This window comes from Lynx canadensis, chromosome D4 (genome assembly GCF_007474595.2).
Source record: "Lynx canadensis isolate LIC74 chromosome D4, mLynCan4.pri.v2, whole genome shotgun sequence".
NCBI lineage: Eukaryota > Metazoa > Chordata > Mammalia > Carnivora > Felidae > Lynx > Lynx canadensis.
Genome location: NC_044315.2, coordinates 78,125,731 through 78,148,054, shown reverse-complemented (window position 1 = coordinate 78,148,054; position 22,324 = coordinate 78,125,731).

Genomic DNA, 22,324 nt, shown 5'->3' with positions numbered 1-22,324 from the left:
AAGCCCTTTACCTACCTCTTCTCATTGACTCTTTGTAACCCTGTGCAATAGGTGCTACTAATTTCATTCTTCCAGTTGTTCAGACCAAAAACTTGGCAGTTATCCTTGACTCTTCTCTTTTTCTCTATTCACAACAAATTGACCAGCAAATCCTTTTGAGGTAGTCTTCAGGATTACCCAGAATCCACCTGCTTCTCACCACCTGCACTCTAGCCAACCTGGCCCAAGTCACCACCATCTCTCTTTAAGAAACTAAACAGTGTCTCTGTTCCACACTTGCCTTTATTCAGTCTATTTTCAATAAAATGGCTGGCATGATCCTGTGAAAATATAAATCAGTCTTGTCACTTCTGTGCTCATCTCACTCAGAGTAAAAATCAGAATGTTTACCATAACCTCCAAGACTACAAGAACATACTTTCCCCTCCCCTTCCTTTCTGATTTCATGTTCTTCTGTCTTTCTCCTCACTTGGTTCTAACCACAATGGCTCTCTTGCTGTCTTCAAAGAGAGTGGGAAAGTTCCTGCCTCAGACCCTTTGCCTGATTCCTCATATGGGAGTTTTTGATTGCTCACAGACATACACATGCATTGTTTCTTTACATCTTTGTATTTTTTACTCAAACTATACTCTGAAGAATTGATTCTGTCCCTAGTCACCTAATGAAAATTGTCGTTCTTGTCCCCAAAATTCCTATTCCTTTTCATTGATTATTTTCTTTTGACATTTCATGCTATATAACATACATGTTTTATTTTGTTAGTATGTTTATTGCTTTCTTGTTCTAACTCCCACGAGAATTTTAGGGTTTTTTTGCTCCTGGGTTTTGGCACCAAAAATTAAAACGAACGAAAACAAAACAAATAGAATTTTAGTTTCATGAGGACAAGGATTTTTGCCTGTCTTAATTATTGTTTATCTTTATCACCTACAACAGTATCTGGCACCCAAAAGGAAATTTACAACTGATTATTAATGGAAAAAATTTTCCAATGAAGAAAACAAGTCTTCAAGAACAGAAGTATAGTTTCTTGAGGTTATAAAGCTAGTGTCAGAACTGGTATAGAAATCCAGGTTTGCTATTTCCAAAACCCATTTTCATTCAATTATATTCAGGATGACAATATAACTTAATGTCTAAACTGTGAAACTTTTGAAAAACAAAGAAGAATTAAAATAATTAAAATTATTTGAAGTTCTCAACAAAATACAGCCAAATGAAATGCAATAGTATGTAAGAATTATACACCATGATTAGCTGGATTTTTCCAGGTATGCAAGGGTACTTCAGCATTCAATGAACAATGGAATATATCACATCAACAGACTAAAGAAAAAAATTGCATGATCATATCAATTGATGCAGAAAAAGCAATTAACATAACCTAACACTCACGCATGATTTAAAACTCTCAGAAAACTATGAACAGAAGGGTGCTTCCTCATCATGATATAGAACATGACAAAAAAAACCCTACTACTGACATCATACTTCATGGTGAGACACTTGAAACTTTCCCACAACAAACAGAAACAAGGTACTCTCACTCCTTTTATCACTGTTTTTTATCAGCACACTGGAAGTCCTAGATATTGCAACAGGACAAGAAAGAGGAATAAAAGGTATACACATTAAAAAGGAATAATTAAATGTGTCCTCTTTCCCAGATAACATGGTTGTCCATGTAGAAAATCCAAAAGACGTGATCAAAAAACTCCTGGAACTAATAAGAAATTATAGCAAGGTTAAAGAATACTAGGTTAATATATAAAAGTCAATCCTTTTGCTATAGACCAGCAACGAGTGGAATTTAAAATTAAAAACACATTATCATTCCCATTTAAATTGCACCAAAAAGAGTAAATTAGAAATAAACTTAACCAAGGTGGTGAAAGACTTGTATTCTGAAAACTATAAAACACTGATGAAAGAAATTGAAGATGAAACGAACAAATGAAAAAATTTTCCACGCTCATGGATTGGAAGAACCAATATTGTTGAAATGTCCCTACTACCCAAAGCAATCTAGAGATTTAATGCAATCCCTATCAAAATATTAACACTTTTCACAGAACTAGAACAAATAATCCTAAAATTTGTATGGAACCAAAAAACACCCCCAATAAAGCCCAATCTTGAAAAAGGAGAGGCACCTGAGTGGCTCAGTTGGTTAAATATCTGACTCTTGGTTTCAGCTCAGGTCATAATTTCACAGTTCATGGGTCTGAACACTGTGTCAAGCTCTGTGCTAATGGCACAGAGCCTGCTTGGGATCCTCTCTCACTCTCTCTCTCTCTCTGCCCCTCCCTGCCCTCACTCTTCTCTCTCTCTCTCTCTCTCTCTCTCTCTCTCTCAAAATAAATAAATAAAATTTAAAAATAAGAAAATAAATGGAGACAAAGCTAGAGGTATCACAATCCCAGATTTCAAGATCTGCTCTTCAATAAAAGGTGTGGGAATATCTGGATGGCTACATGTAAAAGAATGAAACTGGACCACGTTTTTACACTATATGCAAAAATAAACTCAAAATGGATTAAAGATCTAAATGTGAGACCTGAAACTATAGGCAGTAATTTCTTTAATATTGGCCACAGAAACATTTTTCTGGATATGTCTCCTCTCTAACAAGGAAAACAAAAACAAAAATAAAATTGGGACCAAAATAAAGATTTGCACAGTGAAGGAAACCATCAGAAAAACAAAAAGGCAACCTACTGAATGGGAGAAGATATTTTCAAATGATATATCCTATAAGTGGTTAATATCCAAAATATATAAAGAACTTATACAACTCAAAATAAAACAAAACAAAATCAGATAATCCAAATTAAAAATGGGCAGTGGACCCGAATACATATTTTTCCAAAGAAGACATACAGATGGCTAGCTGATACACAAAAAGATGCTCAATATTACTAATCATCAGGAAAATACAAATTACAATCACAATGAGATATCACTTTACACTTGCCAGGTAGACTAAAATTAGAACACAAGAAATAACAAGCGTTGGTGAGGATGTGGAGAAAAAGGAACACTCTTGTCCTGTTGATGGGAATGTAAATATGGTCAGCCACTATGAAAAACAGTATGGAGTTTCACAAAAAAATTAAAACTACAAATACCATATGACTCGGTAATTCCACTACTGGGTATTTATCTAAAGAAAACAAAAACACTAATTTGAAGAGACATATGTACCCCTATGTTTATTGAAGCATTATTTATAATAGCCAAGATATGGAAGCAACCCAAGTATCTATCCATGGATAGATAAAGATGTAGTGTGTGTGTATTTATATATATAAATATATATATATAAATATATACGTATACATGTGTATATATATACACATATGTATATATACACATGTATATATATGTGTATGTATGTATATACACATGTGTATATATATTTAATGGTATATTATATATGTATATATGTGTATATAGATGTGTATATGTATATATATAATGGTATATTACTCAGCCATAAAAAGAAATCTTTCCATTTGCAACATGAATGGACCTAGAGGGTATAATGCTGCATAGAAAGACTCAATATTGTCAAGATATAAAATCTTCCCAACTTGATCTATAGATTTAACACAATCTCAATCAAAATCCCAGCAAATTATTTTGTGGATATTAACAAACTTATTCTAAAATTTATATGAAGAGGTGAAAGACCCAGAATAACCAATTCAGGGTTAAAGGAGAAGAACAAGGTTGTATGAATGACCCTACTTAATATTAAGACTTACTATACAGCTAGGGCACCTGGGTGGCTCAGTCAGCTAAGTATCCAACCCTTGATTTCAGTTTAGGTCGTGGTCCCAGGATTGAGCCCCAAGTCATGTTCCATGCTTAGGATTCTCTTTCTCTCTCTCTATGCCTCTGTCTTCTCTCCCCTGCTCACACACTTTCTCTTTCTCTTAAAAAAAAAAAAATGCAGTGCCTGGGCAGCTCAGTCCGTTGAGCGTCCAACTTTGGCTCAGGTCATGATTTCACAGTTCATGAGTTCAAGCCCTGCATTGGGCTCTGTGCTGACAGCTCGGAGCTGGAGCCTGCTTCAAATTCTGTCTTCCTCTTTCTGTCCCTCCTCTGGTTATGCTCTGTTTATCTGTCTCTCTCTCTCAAAAATAAAAAAACATTAAAAAAATTTTTAATACTATAAAGCTACAGTAATCAAGACAGTGTGATATTTATGAAAAAATACACAAATCAATGGAATAAAGAGTCCAGAAATAGATATATATATAGTCAAGGGATCTCTGACAAAGGAAGACATTTGACAATGAAACACAGTCTTTTCCACAAATGATAAGAGAACTGTATATCCACATGCAAAAAAATGAATCTAGACACAAACCTTACACCCTTCACAAAATTAATTCAAAATTGGTCATAGATTGAAAACAACTATAAAAACTCTTAACAAATAACATAGGAGAAAGCATGGATGCCTTTGGGTATAGACACAACACCAGAGGCACAACTGATGGAAGAAAAACATGATAAGCTAGACATCATCAAAACTAAAAATTCTGCAAAAGACAATGCCAAGAGAATGAGAAGATAAGCTGCAGACTGGGAACAAATATGTGCAAACAACATACTTTATAAAGAACTGTTATCTCACAAACACAACGAGCTCTTAAAACTCAATAATTAGAGGGGCGCCTGGGTGGCTCAGTCGGTTGAGCATCCGACTTCGGCTCAGGTCATGATCTCCCGGTCTGTGGGTTCGAGCCCCGCGTCAGGCTCTGTGCTGACAGCTCAGAGCCTGGAGCCTGTTTCGGATTCTGTGTCTCCCTCTTTCTCTGACCCTCCCCTGTTCATGCTCTCTCGCTCTCTGTCTCAAAAATAAATAAATGTTAAAAAAAAATTAAAAAAAACCTCAATAATTAGAAAATGAACAACTTACATAAAAAAATATGCATAAGACCTGGGGTACCAGTGCCTTAGTCTGTTAAGTGTTCCACTCTTGGTTTTGGGTCAGGTCATGATCTCAAGGTTCCTGAATTTGAGCCTTACATTGGGTTCTGCACTGATAGCATGGAGCATGCTTAGGATTCTCTCTCTCTCTCTCTCTCTCTCTCTCTCTCTCTCTCTCTCTCTCCTCTGTCTGACCCTCTCCTACTCACTTGCATGTACACTCTCTCTCTCAAAATAAATAAATATGTACAAGACCTAAACAAATACCTTATCAAAAAATGTAAAGTTAGCAAGTAAACATATAAAATTTTTTTCCAGGGGCGCCTGGGTGGCTCAGTTGATTCAGCGTTCAACTTCAGCTCAGCTCATGATCTCATGGTTTGTGGGTTTGAGCGCCGCATCAGGCTCTGTACTGACAGCTCAGAGCCTGGGGCCTGCTTCAGATTCTGTGTCTCACTCTGTCTCTGTCTCTCCCTTGCTTGTTCATTCTCTCTCTCTCTCTCAATAAATAAATAAGCAAACAAACAAACATTAAGAAAATTTTAACTTTTTTCCTCATCTTAAGTCATCAGGGAAATAAAAATTTAAACAACAATGAGATGCCACTACATACCTATTAAAATGGACAAAATCCAAAACACTGACAATCCTGAATGCTGATGAGTATGTTGAGCAAAAAGAACTCTCACTCATTGCTGGCAGGAAGGCAACATGATATAACCCCACTTTGGAAGACAATTTGGCCGTTTCCTACAAAACTAAACATAATCTTTCATGTAATCCAGCAACCTTGGTCATATATATGTATACATATATATACATATACAGATATGTGTGTGTATATATATATATATATATGTGAATGAACTTAAAACTAATGTCCACACAATAACATGCATACACATTTATAACAACTTTATTCATAATTGCCAAATGCTAGAAGCAACCAAGATGCCCTTCAATATGCGAGTAGACTAACTGTACATAGACGATGGAATATTAGTGCTAAAAAGAAATGAGCTATCAAGCCATAGAAAGTGGAGGACACTCAAGTGCATATTACCAAAATAAGCAATATGTGGAAACAGCCTATCTGAAAACGCTACATGATTCCAAACGCCATATGATTCCAACTACCTGACATTACAGAAAAGGCAGCACTGTGAAGACAGTGAAAGGATCAATGGCTGCTAGGGTTGTAGGGATGGGGAAAGAGTAGCAGAACACAGAGGATTTTTAGGACAGTGAAATTATTCTGTATACTGCAGTTATGGACATGTTAGTATACATTCATCCAAACCCATAAAATGTATGTCGCAAAGAGTGCACCCTCATGTAGACTATGGAGTTGAGGTGATGATGTGTCAATGTAGACCTTCATCTATAACAAATTTACCACTCTGGTGTGGGATGCTGATGGTTAGGGAGCTCCCTGTGTGCAGACAGGGTTGGTTATGAGAACTCTCTGTACTTTCCACTCAATTTTGCTATGAACCTACTCTAAAAAATAGTTTATTAATTTAAAAAATCAAATGGAGTTTAAAAACTAATGTGTTTATTGCCTGATCAGTTTTATTATATTAGTGTACACATAATTTAATTCTATTTAAAACTATTTCAAAATCACAGCATAGTTTATAAATATCATATATCCATATATATTAAAGCAAAATATTAAAAACTATTTTTATATTTGATTATCTGAACATTAAAACTGAATAAGCAGAATAATTATTCTTGGCACTTATGTACTTCAGATCAGTTTCTAGCTAAGAAACTGCATCTCTTTCTAATACTGTGTTGCTGTTCTTTGAGGTTCGCCCACCCACCTGCTGAAGAATGTACTCTTTTCATCACAGTCTTAGTAATGTTTCATCAAATTATTTGCAATCTTTTTCAAGTTTCATGTTATGCTTAACATATTTCAAGTTTTTGACATCATCTATGGACTCTGATCTGTATACTTTATGATTTTAGCTGAGAAAATATTTTCCCTGTGGATGTGAGATAACTCTAAGCTAAGGGCAAATTCTGCTGAATGGAGTATATTCTTGTATTTTGTGTATTAAAATGAATAAATATTTCAGACCAAATATTTTCACAGCTACGGTCTCTTTCCTTCCATTAAGAGAATCTTACTGTGATAAGTACTTTTACAAGACAAAACTTGTCAAAGATATTGCTCCAGGCATGATTCATTTTAATTTTCACTAAATCAAGTTGCTGCAAAATCAAGGGCCTTCTCCATGTCACTGCATTTCTGTACAGAATATATATGCAATTTTTTAAAATCTGTAGATTTTTTGGCACTCATATCATTGAATACATTGTTACAGATTTTGAACAACATGCAGCCAAAATTTAGAGGACTTATTTGAAAAATGAAAATTTGAAATCATTCACTATCGTTTTAAAAACCTCAGATTGATTTACAAAACAGTTCTTCCAAAGCTCAAATATTTCTAGAATATGATTTGCCAAGGGCAGCAAGAAGACAGTGAGCATTGCTATCCTAATGAATGTCTTAAACTGCTTGACTGGACATAATAATTGATTATAAAGGGCACCAACAACAATTCTATGCACATTTTCCTCTATGGGTTTAGTGAAAACACAGGTTACCATGATGTGCTCTACCAAAATCTGCATTCATATTATCACTACAAAAACAACTAATTTTACTTTTTTTGATTTTTGTAACATTATTTATTTTTGAGAGAGAGAGAGAGAGAGAGAGTGAGTGAGTGTGAGTTGGGGAGGGGCAGAGAAAGAGGGAGACAGCATCAGAAGCAGGCTCCAGGCTCTGAGCTGTCAGCACAGAGCCTGAAGCAGGGCTTGAACCCATGAACTGTAAGATCATGACCTGAGCTGAAATCAGATGCTTAACCGACTGAGCCACCCAGGTACCTCCAACTAATTTCATTTTCAACGTCATACGTTCACCTGAATTTATAATACCATTCCCCAAAATGTCAGATGTTTCATATTTGACTAAATGAACTTCCAAAAGCTTTACTTTTATCTTAAGAAGTTTTTTTAAAATCAAATAATTATTAAAATTAATTAATTTTCTATTTATAGCATCTGGTGATACCAATACAGAACTTGCTTAATTTACCTGTCTGTGAAGTTTTCTTATATTAATGGAACCAACATGTTAATAGCTATCACCTCACTTTTTCTATTTTCAGGATAAAACTTCAAATGAAAATGAGAAAAAAACAGAACAAGCATTTGATCTACATAAATGAAAAGTCATATTTTGCAGACAGATAGGGAAATATCTTCTGCTGTAGTCTCCTGGGCTAATTGGTTGTTTGGGGGAATGATCTTCATAAATTAACTGCTAACTTGAGGCAAATCTGATTACTCCGTAGCTTTCTGTTTCTGCTTAGTCAGTGATATTTCCACAGTCTTCGTGCTGGGTGGTAAATGTTGACAAATATGTTTTGGGGATAACTTTCATCATCAACTTTCTTTAGCAATTGGAATTCAGTACTAATTTTTACTTAAGTATACACTTCTTAAAGTTCATGGCATCCAAAAGGATTTATTTTAAAAGAAACAAACAGATCACCAGCTATTAACCCATAAATACTTGAAAATAATCACCGTAGTGATTGTGGTCAGGCAAATAGTTGCTTAGTCAGTATTTCCTGACCATCTTTCATGTCGGTGCAAGCTGTCCTTTTCCAGATTGCTCTCTGACCCTGGCGTCAGGAGCCTGGGGCACTTTCAGGGACCTTGCTGTGGTGATACCCTGCGGTGTGTGGCACAAGTGGTTAGTACACCGAATGGCCAGTAGGGGCAGCAGTGACTACTTCTACCATGCCTAACACTAAAACCTAAGTCCATTTGCTTCAAGTCCTTGAAAAGAGGTTTGTAGTCTAACACCTGGAAATGATCCGACAAAGGACGTAGGACACGCTTGGCATTCTCCAAGTATAGACATTTGTTAATGTGAAAATGCAGTCCATTGTACATGCATCTCAAATGCTAACAGATGAGACAGTGACAGAAAGTGTAAGGACAAATTAGATGCTCCCCAAACCCACACTGGTTTATTTTAATGCAAAAATGAGTAATATTTTGTTATAAATTAAAGGAAAATCCAGAAAAAAATTCTAAATCTGATGGGAAAAAAAGGCAACAGGCATAAACTAGAACTATCCCATGTAAAGAGGAAGATTTTTTAACCACACTCCAGTGGATAGTAGGGGATATAGAAAATGAAAGATGTTGTGTGGCATAAAAGAGAATAAAAAATATTTTACAGAAGAAGTGTCTGGGTGGATCAGTTGGTTGAGCGTCCAACTCTTGGCTTCAGCTCAGGTCACAATCCCAGTGATCAAGCCCTGCATCAGGCTGAGTGTGGAGCCTGCTTAAGATTCTCTCTCTCTCTCCCTCTGCCCCTTCCCCTGATAGCTCTATCTCTTTCTCTCTCTCTCTCTCTCTGTCTCATAAATAAATAAATAAATAAATAAATAAATAAATAAATAAATTTAAATTTAAATTTAAATTTAAATTTAAATTTAAATTTAAATTTAAAAAATATATTTCATGGGAGATCCCTCTACAGAGATCAGTCCTCAAAAGATAAAGAGTGCTGTGGGGTGCCTGGGTGGCTCAGTCTGTTAAGCGTCCAACTTCAGCTCAGGTCATGATCTCAAGGTTCGTGGGTTCAAGCCCCGCATCAGGCTCTGTGCTAACAGCTCAGAGCCTGGAGCCTACTTCAGATTCTGTGACTCTTTCTCTCTGCACCTCCCACACTCGTGTGTGTGTGTGTGTGTGTGTGTGTGTGTGTGTGTGTGTGAAAAATAAATAAAACATTAAAAAGTATATAAAAAAATAATGAGTTCCTGTTTTAGGATACTTTCAATGTGAAAGAACAGAAATGGATAAAATAACAATGAAAATAAGTTTGGCAATATACTGATTGGTTGCAAAAATGCCTACAAATTGTTATTTTCTATCTGTGCCCTTTGTTAGGACTCGTCCTCAGACCCTGTGACTTGCTTTGGGCGATATGACATTGACCTATGTGTCACAAGCAAAGACTTATACAGTGCTTTCATCTTGGAGCCTGCCTTCTTCTGGTTGCTCTTGGGAGCCCTGTGACTACTAAGATGCTTACCTAAGCCAGCTTGATAAATGATGAATGACATGTGGTCAATTGATCGCCATCTCGTCAGTGACTCCAAGCCAACTACTAGACACATGAGTGGGGTTTCCCCTGAGCCAACATTGACTGAGCCAGCCCAAGCTGAGCCAGTCCAGATCAAAAAAGCCACCCAGTAAGTGCACAAAATCAGGAAAAGACTGAATGTTTCTTGTTTTAAATGGTTTAGTTTGGTGGTGGTTTGTTACCCAGCAGTAGGTAAATGGATACGTAACATGCTTTTTGAAAAGGGTGAAACAATACAGTACAAAGATGTATAAAGACCAATAATGACTCCCTCCTACCCAGCTCTACTCTTCAGCACCATCAACCTCACCTTTGCCACCCTCAGGAAGTGTGATATCTGTCTTTATAGACCTTTCTTCTTTAAATACACGCATTTAAAATATATACGAAACTTTGTTCACACATAGAATGTGATTATGTGTGTTAGTCGACAATTTTATTTTTTTCCACATGATTATCCATTACAAATGTACAAATCAGTCGATGTAAATTTGTACTTTTTGTGTCTTATTTTTCCTTTTGGTAATGACCTTAAATCTTTTTTTTTTTTAATGTTTATTTTTGAAAGAGAAAGAGAGACAGAGTGTGAGTGGGGGAGGAGCAGAGAGAGAGAGAGAGAGAGAGAGAGAGAGAGAGAATCCGAAGCAGGCTCCAGGCTCTGAGCTGTCAGCACAGAGCCTGACACGGGGCTTGAACTCTCAAACTGAGAGATCATGACGAGAGCTGAAGTCAGACGCTTAACCGACTGAGCCACCCAGTCGCCCCCCCTTTTTTTAAATTATTTTTTTATTTTTTTTGAGAAAGAGAGAGAGAGAGAGACAGAGCATGAGTGGGGGAGGAGCAGAGAGCAAGAGAGAGAGAGAGAATCTGAAGCAGGTAATGACTTTATATATACACACATAGATATTATTTTACTTACATTGGAGTATATCAGGCATTTTTGTGCAGTCTTTTTCTTTGTCTATCTTGACTTGTCCCTAACCCCATTTCCTCTCACAAAATAGCATACCCAACAACATGGCAGGTATCTTTCTATACTTTGTCTATGCTTAAGTACCAAGTACTATATTAATACACATAAACTAATATACATCTGTGTGTCTGCATATATGCAAAACTAGATGGGGATTTTTGCCAAATTTGCTTTCTAAAATGGGATCTTATCCTACACAATATTTTGCTTATTACACATACTTCCTAAGTTTTCTAACCAATAATACCTTATGAGATTCTCCTTATCAGGCAGCATATTTTTGATCCATTATTTTTGATGGCTGTAAAATAGTCTTGGTATAAATGTGCTATGATTTATTTTACCATTTCCCCTATTTGTTTGTCACTTTGTTACTACTTTCTGCCTCTATGAATAATGTGGCAATAAACACCTGCATTCATAGATCTCTATATCCTGAGTCTTTATTTCTGTGGGAAAGACCCCAGGTAACGGATGCTGGCACAAAGGTTAAGTATATCTTTAATTTTAATGGTTGTTTCTATATTGATTTCAGAAAAGACCGTGACCATTTATCCTATTAGCTGTAAGGCACCTAATGAGCATGAAATGATATCACATTGTTGCATATTAATTTGTATCGCTCTGACTTCCAGTGTGTGTGTGTGCATCTTTTTGTGTGCTTTTAACTATATTTGCTTTAGTTTTATGGGAAAACTTGTGTATATGCCATTTTTCTCTTGGATCCCTTGAACTTTTTTTCTCGGTTTAAAAGAAATCTTTCTACTGAATAAATATTAGCCACCTGACATTTCTGTTGCATTTCTTTTTCAATTCAATTGCTTGCCTTCAACTTCAATTATGGCATTTGATCACTGAATTCATTATCATTAAGAAGATTTTCACTGACCCCAGGAAACACATACAATCTAGTCATGATTCTAAGGTGTAACTTTTTTTATATTTTATTCTTTAATTACATAAAATTAATTTTATGTGGTGTGAGCTAATAATTAAACTTTTCCCCCTACTTTATATGGATAACCAGTTGTGCTAGCACAGTTTATTAAATAACCCATCATTTTATCGATGAATTAAACTACCACATTTATCCAATATTAAGTTCACATAAAACACGTATATTCTGGTCTACTGAACTATTCATTCATATATTGATTTGTTAACACTGACTTTATGGTATTTTCTCCTATTGAGTAAGGCACATCACTCTGATCTATTCTTTTTTGATACATTTTTTGACTCTCCTGGGCCATTTTTTCTTTAAACATTTACTTAATCTGTATCATGAAATATATTTTATATACAAAACTGTGCAAAATATATATATGCAGTGTAACAAATGTAATAAATTAGTCCTTGTACACACAACAGTTTATTTTTTATTTTTTTTTAATGTTTTCATTTATTTTTGAGACAGAGAGAGACAGAGCATGAGCAGGGAGGGGCAGAGAGAGAGAGGGAGACACAGAATCCAAAGCAGACTCCAGGCTCCGAGCTGTCAGCACAGAGCCCGACACGGGGCTCGAACTCACGGACCGTGAGATCATGACCTGAGCCGATGTCGGACACTTAACCGACTGAGCCACCCAGGCGCCCCAACATGTAAGCAGTCCATCAATAGCAAACATTAGAAAGGACAGAAAACCAAAATTTTCACTCACCACTAGTGGGTGTATGAATTCGCCTTTCAGTTTTGGAAAACAGGTTGGCTCTGCCTGGTAAAACCAAACATACGCATACCTTAAAACCTAGTAATTTTACTAAAACTGAAAAAAAAAAATCAAGTGGCCAATTAACAAGAAATTTAGTAGTTATTTCTGCTGGGGCTACCACAGAAATTGTGTACACACAATAGTTTAAGAAATAGAATATTACCATTGGTTTTGAAGCCTTCTAGTTTCCTTCCCCAGCTCAGATTTCTCTGTATCAGGAATAGGGTGCATGTATAGGGTCTCAAATGAGAAGGGTGCATGAGAAGGTCTCAAATGCCATGAGCCAGCTACATTTTCTTTGTAGTGAAAAGCAGGATCATGCCTTTTCCCTTTTTAAAATTGTGGTTTGTCTTTTTCTTATTGATTTGTGAGAGATATTTATACAACCTGCAAGATGAGCCATTGTCATTTATGTGGCTGCAAATGTCTTCTATATTGTGACTGGTCTTTTCAATCTCTTTATGGGGTCTTTCAATGAATAGGTGTCTCTAATATTAAGGAAATCGTATTTATGCTTTCCTGATGCTATGTTCTTTTGGGTTTTAAGAAAACTTTTCTCCCACTGAAAGGATGAAAATACTATCTTTTTTTTTTTTTGAAGTTTTGATTTAGTTATCACTAAATTATCTGGAAATAGTTTTTGTTTATGATGCAGGATGAGCATACCTTTTCATCTTTTCCCATGTGGAGAATCACTTTTCACAGCAACACTGCTTGTTAAACAGACTATAATTTTCCTACTAATCTGTTTTGCCAGCTTTTTCATGTAGTAGGTTTTCTTATCTGTATAGGTCTCTTTCTATTCTATTTCTCTGGCAGATTTTCTTAAGCTCTCCTTTATCCAGTTAAGGAAGTTCCCTTTATTCACAGTTCAGTAAGAGTTTTCATTAAGAATGACTGCCAAGTTTTACTGCAAGGTTTTATTGCATCCATTGAAATTTATTTTTCTTATTTGGTCAGTTAAAATGATATAATAAATTTATAGATTTTCTAATATTAATCATTCCTAGAACAATCTTATATTAGACATGACATATTTTTAAACTAATTATTGAATAGAATTTGCTAATATTTCATGGAGAAGTTTTATATGTTCATGAGTGGTAGTGGTCTTACTGTATACTTCTATATACTCTTAGTTATGGTCCTACTGTATACTTTCTGCATGTTTCGATGTAAGATTACACTACTTTCAAAAAAAGAAGCTTGGGAAGTGACCTTTCCCCCTTATTTTATCCTCTGAAAGACATTCTGTAAGACTGGAGCTGTTGCCTTCTTAGATATTTAATAGAATTTACTTGTTAAATTAATTGGGCCAGTTGTTTGTGAGGACAGATTAAAACATTGTTACAATATCATTAATGTTTATAAAGATTATTCAAATTTTGTACCTATTTTCTACTGTTTATTCATTCAAGTTCATTAAACTATATTTTTGAGTTTTTCATTTCTGTGAATGCTTCCCCATTTATATGAATGTTTATTTTGCATATTGCCTGTTACTTCTGTTACCCATTATTGAAACTATACTTTTGTCTCCTTTCCTTTCTTTGCATTATCTATGCCCTTTTTTCTCTCTCCCACCACTTATTTCTGTCTCTGTCATGCACACACACATACATCTTTGTCTTGATTGTTTCTCTTTTTAGAATTTTCCCTGCTCTTATTTTATTAATTTATTAAATTAATTTTTATCATCTTTGCTTTTTTTTTTTTAATTTTTTTTTCAACATTTATTTATTTTTGGGACAGAGAGAGACAGAGCATGAACGGGGGAGGGGCAGAGAGAGAGGGAGACACAGAATCGGAAACAGGCTCCAGGCTCCGAGCCATCCGCCCAGAGCCTGACGCGTGGCTCGAACTCACGGACCGCGAGATCGTGACCTGGCTGAAGTCGGACGCTTAACCGACTGCGCCACCCAGGCGCCCCATCATCTTTGCTTTTTTTTTTTTTTTTTTTTAATTTTTTTTTTTTCCAACGTTTATTTATTTTTGGGACAGAGAGAGACAGAGCATGAACGGGGGAGGGGCAGAGAGAGAGGGAGACACAGAATTGGAAACAGGCTCCAGGCTCTGAGCCATCAGCCCAGAGCCCGACGCGGGGCTCGAACTCCCGGACCGCGAGATCATGACCTGGCCGAAGTCGGACGCTTAACCGACTGCGCCACCCAGGCGCCCCCATCTTTGCTTTTTTTAATGGTTATTTATTTTTGACAGAGAGAGCACAAATGAGGGAGGGGCAGAAAGAGGGGGACAGAGGATCTGAAGCAGGCTCCTTGCTGACAGTAGAAAGCCCGATGGGGGACTTGAACTCATGAATCGTGAGACCATGACCTGAGCCAAAGTTGGATGCTTAACCGACTGAGCCACGAGGCACCCCAATCCTTTTTGCTTTTGAATATAAGGATTTTGGAACTATAGGTCTTTTAGCTATCACTTTACCTACAAAACAACTTTTCCATTGTTGTATAGATATAAATATTTTCTAATGTCCATTATAATTTACTTGACTCATGAGTAATTTAGAATGTTTATTTAAATTTTGAAAGACATGTATAAATGTGACTTTTTTTCCTACTGTGTATGTGCATGAGCACACATCTATGCATATTCAGTTGTTTATATTTACTTTTGTTGTCTTTTTTATATTGACATCTAATAATTTCAATTTGGCTGGAAATTTAGTGACATGATATTAACTTTGTGAAACTTATTGAAAAATTTTTTAGACATGGAAAATGATTAATTGTTTAAAATTGTCCAGAAAATAACTGTTAGGGGGCAATATTCCACTAATCAACCAGGTTATTTATGTTGTTTGGGTCACCTGTATTCTCTATCAATTACTGAGGCATGTTTCTCGATGTCTTGCCATGCTGGACATTTGTCATTTCTGTCCTTGCAGATCCATAATTTTTTAGCTTACATAATTAGAAGTGTATTATTGGGTGATTACAAGTTAAAATTATACTGTTTTCTTAATAAATGGAGTCTGTTTTCTCTACAGAACAGCCCTCTACCTCTTCTAAAGATTTTCGAGCCTTGCCTTCCAAATTATCTGAACTTTGAATAGCCATGTCAGCTCTAAGCCTGTGTTCTCCTGTTATATTTTTCCCTAGTGGTTTTGCAATCTTTTGGTACATTTGTGAGTTTTTTCCCTCTGGTAAATAATCTATAGGTGAATTTTATTTTTAAAATACATTTTAGGGGCGCCTGGGTGGCGCAGTCGGTTAAGCGTCCGACTTCAGCTCAGGTCACGATCTTGCGGTCCGTGAGTTCGAGCCCCGCGTCAGGCTCTGGGCTGATGGCTCAGAGCCTGGAGCCTGTTTCTGATTCTGTGTCTCCTTCTCTCTCTGCCCCTCCCCCGTTCATGCTCTGTCTCTCTCTGTCCCAAAAAAAATAAACAAACGTTGAAAAAAAAAATTAAAAAAAAAATAAAATACATTTTAATTTCTCAAATGCAGAGAGAAAACTATATTAACTACGATTATGGATATAACTGGATTTGTACCTTTTCTACTGTGTGCTATTTATTACAATTCTCTATATTTTACTTTTATTTCCTTTTTTCCCTTTATTTTGGAATGAGTTCATGTTTCTTCTTTGCTGATTTGGAAATTATACACTTTACTGTTCTTTTAGTGGTTACCTAAGAAATTATAATATACATATTTAAGTTAATAAAATATACAGGGGCGCCTGGATGGCTCGGTCGGTTAAGCGTCTGACTTCGGCTCAGGTCATGATCTCACAGTCCATGAGTTCGAGCCCCGCGTAGGGCTCTGTGCTGACAGCTCAGAGCCTGGAGCCTGTTTCAGATTCTGTGTCTCCCTCTCTCTCTGCCCCTCCCCTGTTCATGCTCTGTCTCTGTCTCAAAAATAAATAAACATTAAAAAAAAATTTAAAAAAAAGTTAATAAAATATACAGTTAATCAATATATTCACTCTGTTTAAAAAAGAAAAAGAAAGAAAAAATCAAAATCCCTGAAGTGTATTTATAAACCTTAATTTTAATCATAGTCTTCCTGATTAATGAGCAGGGTTCAGACACCAGTATAGGTCTTATGTGTTTGAACCTCACCAAGATCTCTATGGGCACCATTTCTCCTAATTCACCCAGTGATAGTGGGGTCTTGGTTTAATGTAGATTACCTACCTAACTTCACATTATAGGCCCCAGTCTTCTTTCCTTTGGTTCAAAAGTTTCCTTAAGACTCTGCTTTTAGGTCTCACTAACTGACAGACACCAGCCGCAGAACATTGTCTAGAATGTTCTCATTTACCCTTTGTGTTCACACTTTCATACAGTCTCCGGCTCCCGATTTTATTTCTCTGTGTTTTTTGTTTTTGTTTTTGTTTTTTTAGGGGCATTAAATTTTTTTTTAAAGTTTCCATTTATTTATTTTTATTCAGAGTATTAAATTTTGTGTACTAATTGAGGCTTCATGGCCATCTAGTCTGCCATACTGCCAAAAATACATGTCTTTGGCCTTTTACACTTCCGTGAGAAGTGTAAGATCGTTGATTCCAATTCTAAAATTAAACAATATAATTAAACAAAGTGAAATGCATTAAACTTTGGGATTCTAATCAATGGTCAATAAACACATCACTACGTCTGGATTGAAGTGACAAATTCATAATATTGTTTCCCCAGTTTTCTGGCCCCATGTCCAGAATTGAGAGGAGTTGACAACTGATTTAATATTAAGTTACTAGGATGGGTATATTAATAATCACCTTAATGAATTCATCTACATTAAATCCCTGAACTCTGAGGATCTTTCCTTGCTGGGAAATATAGAAGCCTTCATAAACAAGCACAAGCAAATGAAATTAGTCTTTCAATCATTGGGCAGATAATTAAGTATTAGAATCCTTGGATTTTCTCTTCATGTTTATTAGATGTTCTTCATTACTCAGACATGGAACTGAAAGTTTCCATCACTGCCAGCGGGTGTGACTCCCTAGGAAGACTTAGAAGCCTTTGCTTCTGGTGTGAACAATTTCACTGGGGAGATGTAAACCTTGGAAGTTTCTTGTTTGGGTTCCCTTGATAGAAGCCACGCCATGCACTATTCTCTAGGTACTCTTTCTGTGTAGTCATGGTTTTAGTCAAACTTGAGTTTCAGTCGCAGTCCTGCCATTTTGAACAATGTGATCGGGGATAATTCTCCTCCCCTCTATGTGTCTGTTCTTCCTTCTCTTTAAGGTGAGAGATTGAAAGTTCAGTCCTTCCCAACTTAGGAGTCTGAAAGGCTTGAACGATTGTGGTCACTATATTGATAATGCACTTCATTTTGTCTTCTATCCAGTAGTGAGAGTTAGGACAGCCATGAGTCAGCAAAGGAAAGTTATGTGATTCATAGATAAACATGATTATCCTCATCTGTCTGCTTGGTGGATGAGCATCACGGAGCAGTAAGATAAGAAGGTCCAGCCTCACATGTATGTCCTGAGGACCTCCCTACTCAGATTCTTTGCAGGGCTTACCTGGTCATAATATCTCTCATGAGCCTGGGAAGGAAAATCACATGCATAATGTGTCTGCTGTATTCTACCAGATAAAACATCTAATAACATTCTTGCTCAAATCCTGTGAGATGGATAGGCATTCTCATCTTCATTTTACAGATGGGAAACACCAGGGCTCAAAGAAGCTAACCAGCCTAGATTTTGTAAATGATTAGCACATAAAACTGGAGGGACGAGATGATACAACTAAGCTCTACAGTCACGTCCTGTCTGACACCTTGCACTGCTCAAACACTTGAGTTTTGGGGCCCAATCTATGTGTGGCAAGGTAATGAATATGGGAAGGGCCACAATCCCCTCTTGTCCTCAATTCTTCCAAAAATCAAAGATGAGTAAGATGGTATTTTCTCCATCATTGTTTTTATGATGATTAAATTAAATAACAAAATAACAACAGACTCTCTGAAAAGGCTTAAATACATAATAATCAAGCTTTGTCTTTGGGAGATATGTCCTAAGACCATAGCACTACCATGAGGCAAAGATTAAGGACCAAAACTCTGCAGCTAGACCACCTCAGTGAGAATCCTGGCTTGCTCATTTATTCCCCCTGCAAAATGAGGACAATAAGGGCAAGTGCAGGACTGGTTGTGTTGGGGCTTCAAAGAGTGAATACATGTAAAATACCCAGAGTTACGCCAGGCACATGTACATGATCAGTAATGTTAGCTGTTAGGAGTCCCACTCTGTGTCTGGTTATGGGGAGTATTTTTTTTTTTTTAATGTTTATCTATTTTTGAGAGAGACAGAGACAGAATGCGAGTGGGATGGGGCAGAGAGAGAGGGAGGCACAGAATCCGAAGCAGGCTCTAGGCTACGAGCCGTCAGCACAGAGCCGGACGCGGGGCTCGAACTCACGAGCTGTGAGATCATGACCTGAGCCAAAGTCGGACGCTCAACTGACTGAGCTACCCAGGCGCCCCTGTAACAGGAAGTATTTTTATTGTGCTCCAGGACTGTGCCTTGATGTGTTAAACTACCTCCCCATGGTTGTAAGGCCTTGACTCCTAAGCACTCAGCACATCCCTGGCAAAGCTATATGGCCCATAAATCTGTCCAGCTTCCTTCTTCATTTTTTAAGAGAAAGAGAGAGAGAGGGTGCCAGCAGGGAGGAGCAGAGAGAGAGGGGGACACAGAATCCAAAGCAGGCTCCAGGCTCCGAGCTGTCAGCACTGAACCTGACGCAGGGCTCAAACCTACCAACCATGAGATCATGACCTGAGCTGAAGCTGGACACTCAACCTACTGAGCCACCCAGGAGCCCCACTTGCTTCCTTCTCTAATGCACTTATTTACTGCATCTTTCAACAAACGCTTTCATGCGCCTGCCTACTGTGTGCAGGAATGTCAGGTGGTAAGCTAGGCAAGTGTCAGGGAGGAGGGGTCAGGGATGGGACGGTGGAGAAGAACAGGTCCCCAAGGAGAAGATGGGAGTCTTTCCACACAACAGGTTCCTTAGGGTGGGGTTGAGGTAGTAGGCGGCAAAGGATTTTGTCGGGGCAGAAGCAAAGCCCTCAGGGGATTCCACCAAAGCTTCTCTTTTTCTTTCATTGGACTTTTGTGCTAGAGCTATAAACCCTCCAAAATGAGTTGAGATCATTAGGGAAGCTCCACTGATCACTGGTGAAAAAATATAACAATTAAAACCAAAAGCCTCAGAGTGGGAAGCTTGGGGAGGTGGACAGGGGAGGAGATGGGAACAGGGATGGCTCTTAATACTTAATAACAAATACTAATAATGGCAGAGAGTCAGAGACTAATTAAAAGTTTCTAAAAAGAGAGACTGAAAGACAGAGAGGAATTCATCTGTAATATTTTGCCTGAGTGGAATCAGGAAGCACTGTGGCCTAGAGAAGGAAATGAAGGACAAGGAAGCTGGCATTTGGGGATAAGGTCCAGTCTTGGGTGACTTGAGCCACGTTGGCAAGCATTTTCATCTTGATGAACCTTTCTCATGTGCAAAGTGGTGCCCTGCTTTCTATCTCAGTGGGGTTAGTAAGTAACAAATGTGCACAGAATCACGCTATATAACATGAGCAAACTGCTTGCTTTCCTCCAAGGAGAAGCATTGCCTAAGAGTTGTTATAAATGACCTCCAAGTCCTTTGCAACTTGACAATTTTATGTTTCCACTAAATAAATAAATAAATAAATAAATAAATAAATAAATAAATATGATTTCTGAACTGGTATTTCAAGTAGATAGAAAAGGTAATGGAACTTGGAAATTAAATGAATTTCTTGAAGGACTTTTGCCCCAAATATAGTGTGTGAATTTTTTCCCATTAGACATTCATTTCTTCGGTGTAATCCTGCATGACTGCATCTTTCTCTAATGACAGCGTAAGTAGATGATAAGTCATCTTATCATTACTTCACATTAACAGGCTAATACTTTCCTAAGCAAATGGTTTTATGGTCTGCAGAAAAGGAAATACTTGACAAACTGGACATTTGTAATAGCTAGTGTAATGCAGGCATGAGTAGGGAGAGAGTTGCCAAATTAATCCACCTCAAAATATAACTTGTGAAGCATATGGGCAGACAGAGAAAATAAATAAATAAGAGACTGTTGAATACCTACTGTGTGTCAACTGCCTCAGATGTGTAGCTCACTTAATGTGCATTAAAAATCAAAGAGGCAAATATCTTACAGAGGGAATTTTAAATGCAGAATGAATTCATAACACACCAGAAGTCAAAGGACAAACAAGACAGGTAAGAATTGACTCCAGAGCCATGTCCCTTGTCCCCTACTATCCTGACCACTTTCCTGCTTCCCGTGCTCCAGGTCCCTAGAGACTTCCAGAATCACTAGTCAACCACAGCCCTGCAAATGACTCTAGAAACAGACGATTTATAGAATGACCTGATTTTCCAATCTGTATTTTTGAAGCTGTTTCATTCTTTTGTTACTCCACACTCAATACATTCCCATCTTCTTTCTCCTTTGAAATTCCCTAATTGGTTGGTGGGTGCCTCTTCCTCACAAGAAGTTTTTCTAGACAGCATGTGGCACTCAGTTTTGTGACTCAAAAAAATCAGCTGATCAGTTGTTAAAAGTGAAGATCCTGAAGCCCCACCTTAGGAGCCCTTCCTGGAGCACAGAATAGCCTGAGGCAGGTGTTAGATGAATCTGAGTTCAAATCCACATCCTGCCATTCACTAGTTCTGTGAATTTAACACATTTTCTCAAACTGCCTGAGACCCAGTTACATCACCTATAAAACTATTGTAAGAATATCTGCCTCATGGCATAGCCCTTGAGAACAAAATAAGGCAATATATTAACTCCGGGCTAAGAGTAAATGGTTTGTAGCAGTGGAGTAGAGAAGCAGCGATGTGCAGATGTTCAGTAGAGAAACACTGGAGCCAGACTGCCTGGGTGCCAATCCCAACTTGACACATTTGCTACCTCTTCAAAGTCACATGGAAAAAATAAATAAATAAGAAATAAATAAAAATTAAAAAAAAAAAAAGATAAATGAATGCCTTAACCTTGCTCTGCCTCGGTTTCCTCATCTGCGAAATGGGAATATCATGAAGCAAAATGCAAATATCAAAGTACAAAGTCAAAATACAGTGTTACCTGCCTCATTAGGTCACTATAAATATTAAATATGGTGATACCTATGAAGAGATTAGGACCCTTACAGACACTGACTTCTATTATTGATATCTCACAGATAATAGTTTTCTAAGGATAGGAAACCCATCTGGTTCTCTGTGGCATGAAGTCCAGCACTGTGGGCAAAGGAGTTACTACCAAACACTGTTAAATAAAAAAGGAGCCAGTGTTGGGAGCACAGGGTATCTGAACCCAGAGTCAGACTCTTAGATGATGTTCAAGGTTCCAGAAATTAAGCACATGCCTGGCAGAGCCTTCCTCTACCAACTTTTGCCCTCTTCTAAAACCAAAGCACATTCCAAGGGGGAATTTAATCCAAATGCTTCTTATTTACTCATTTACTCTTAAAC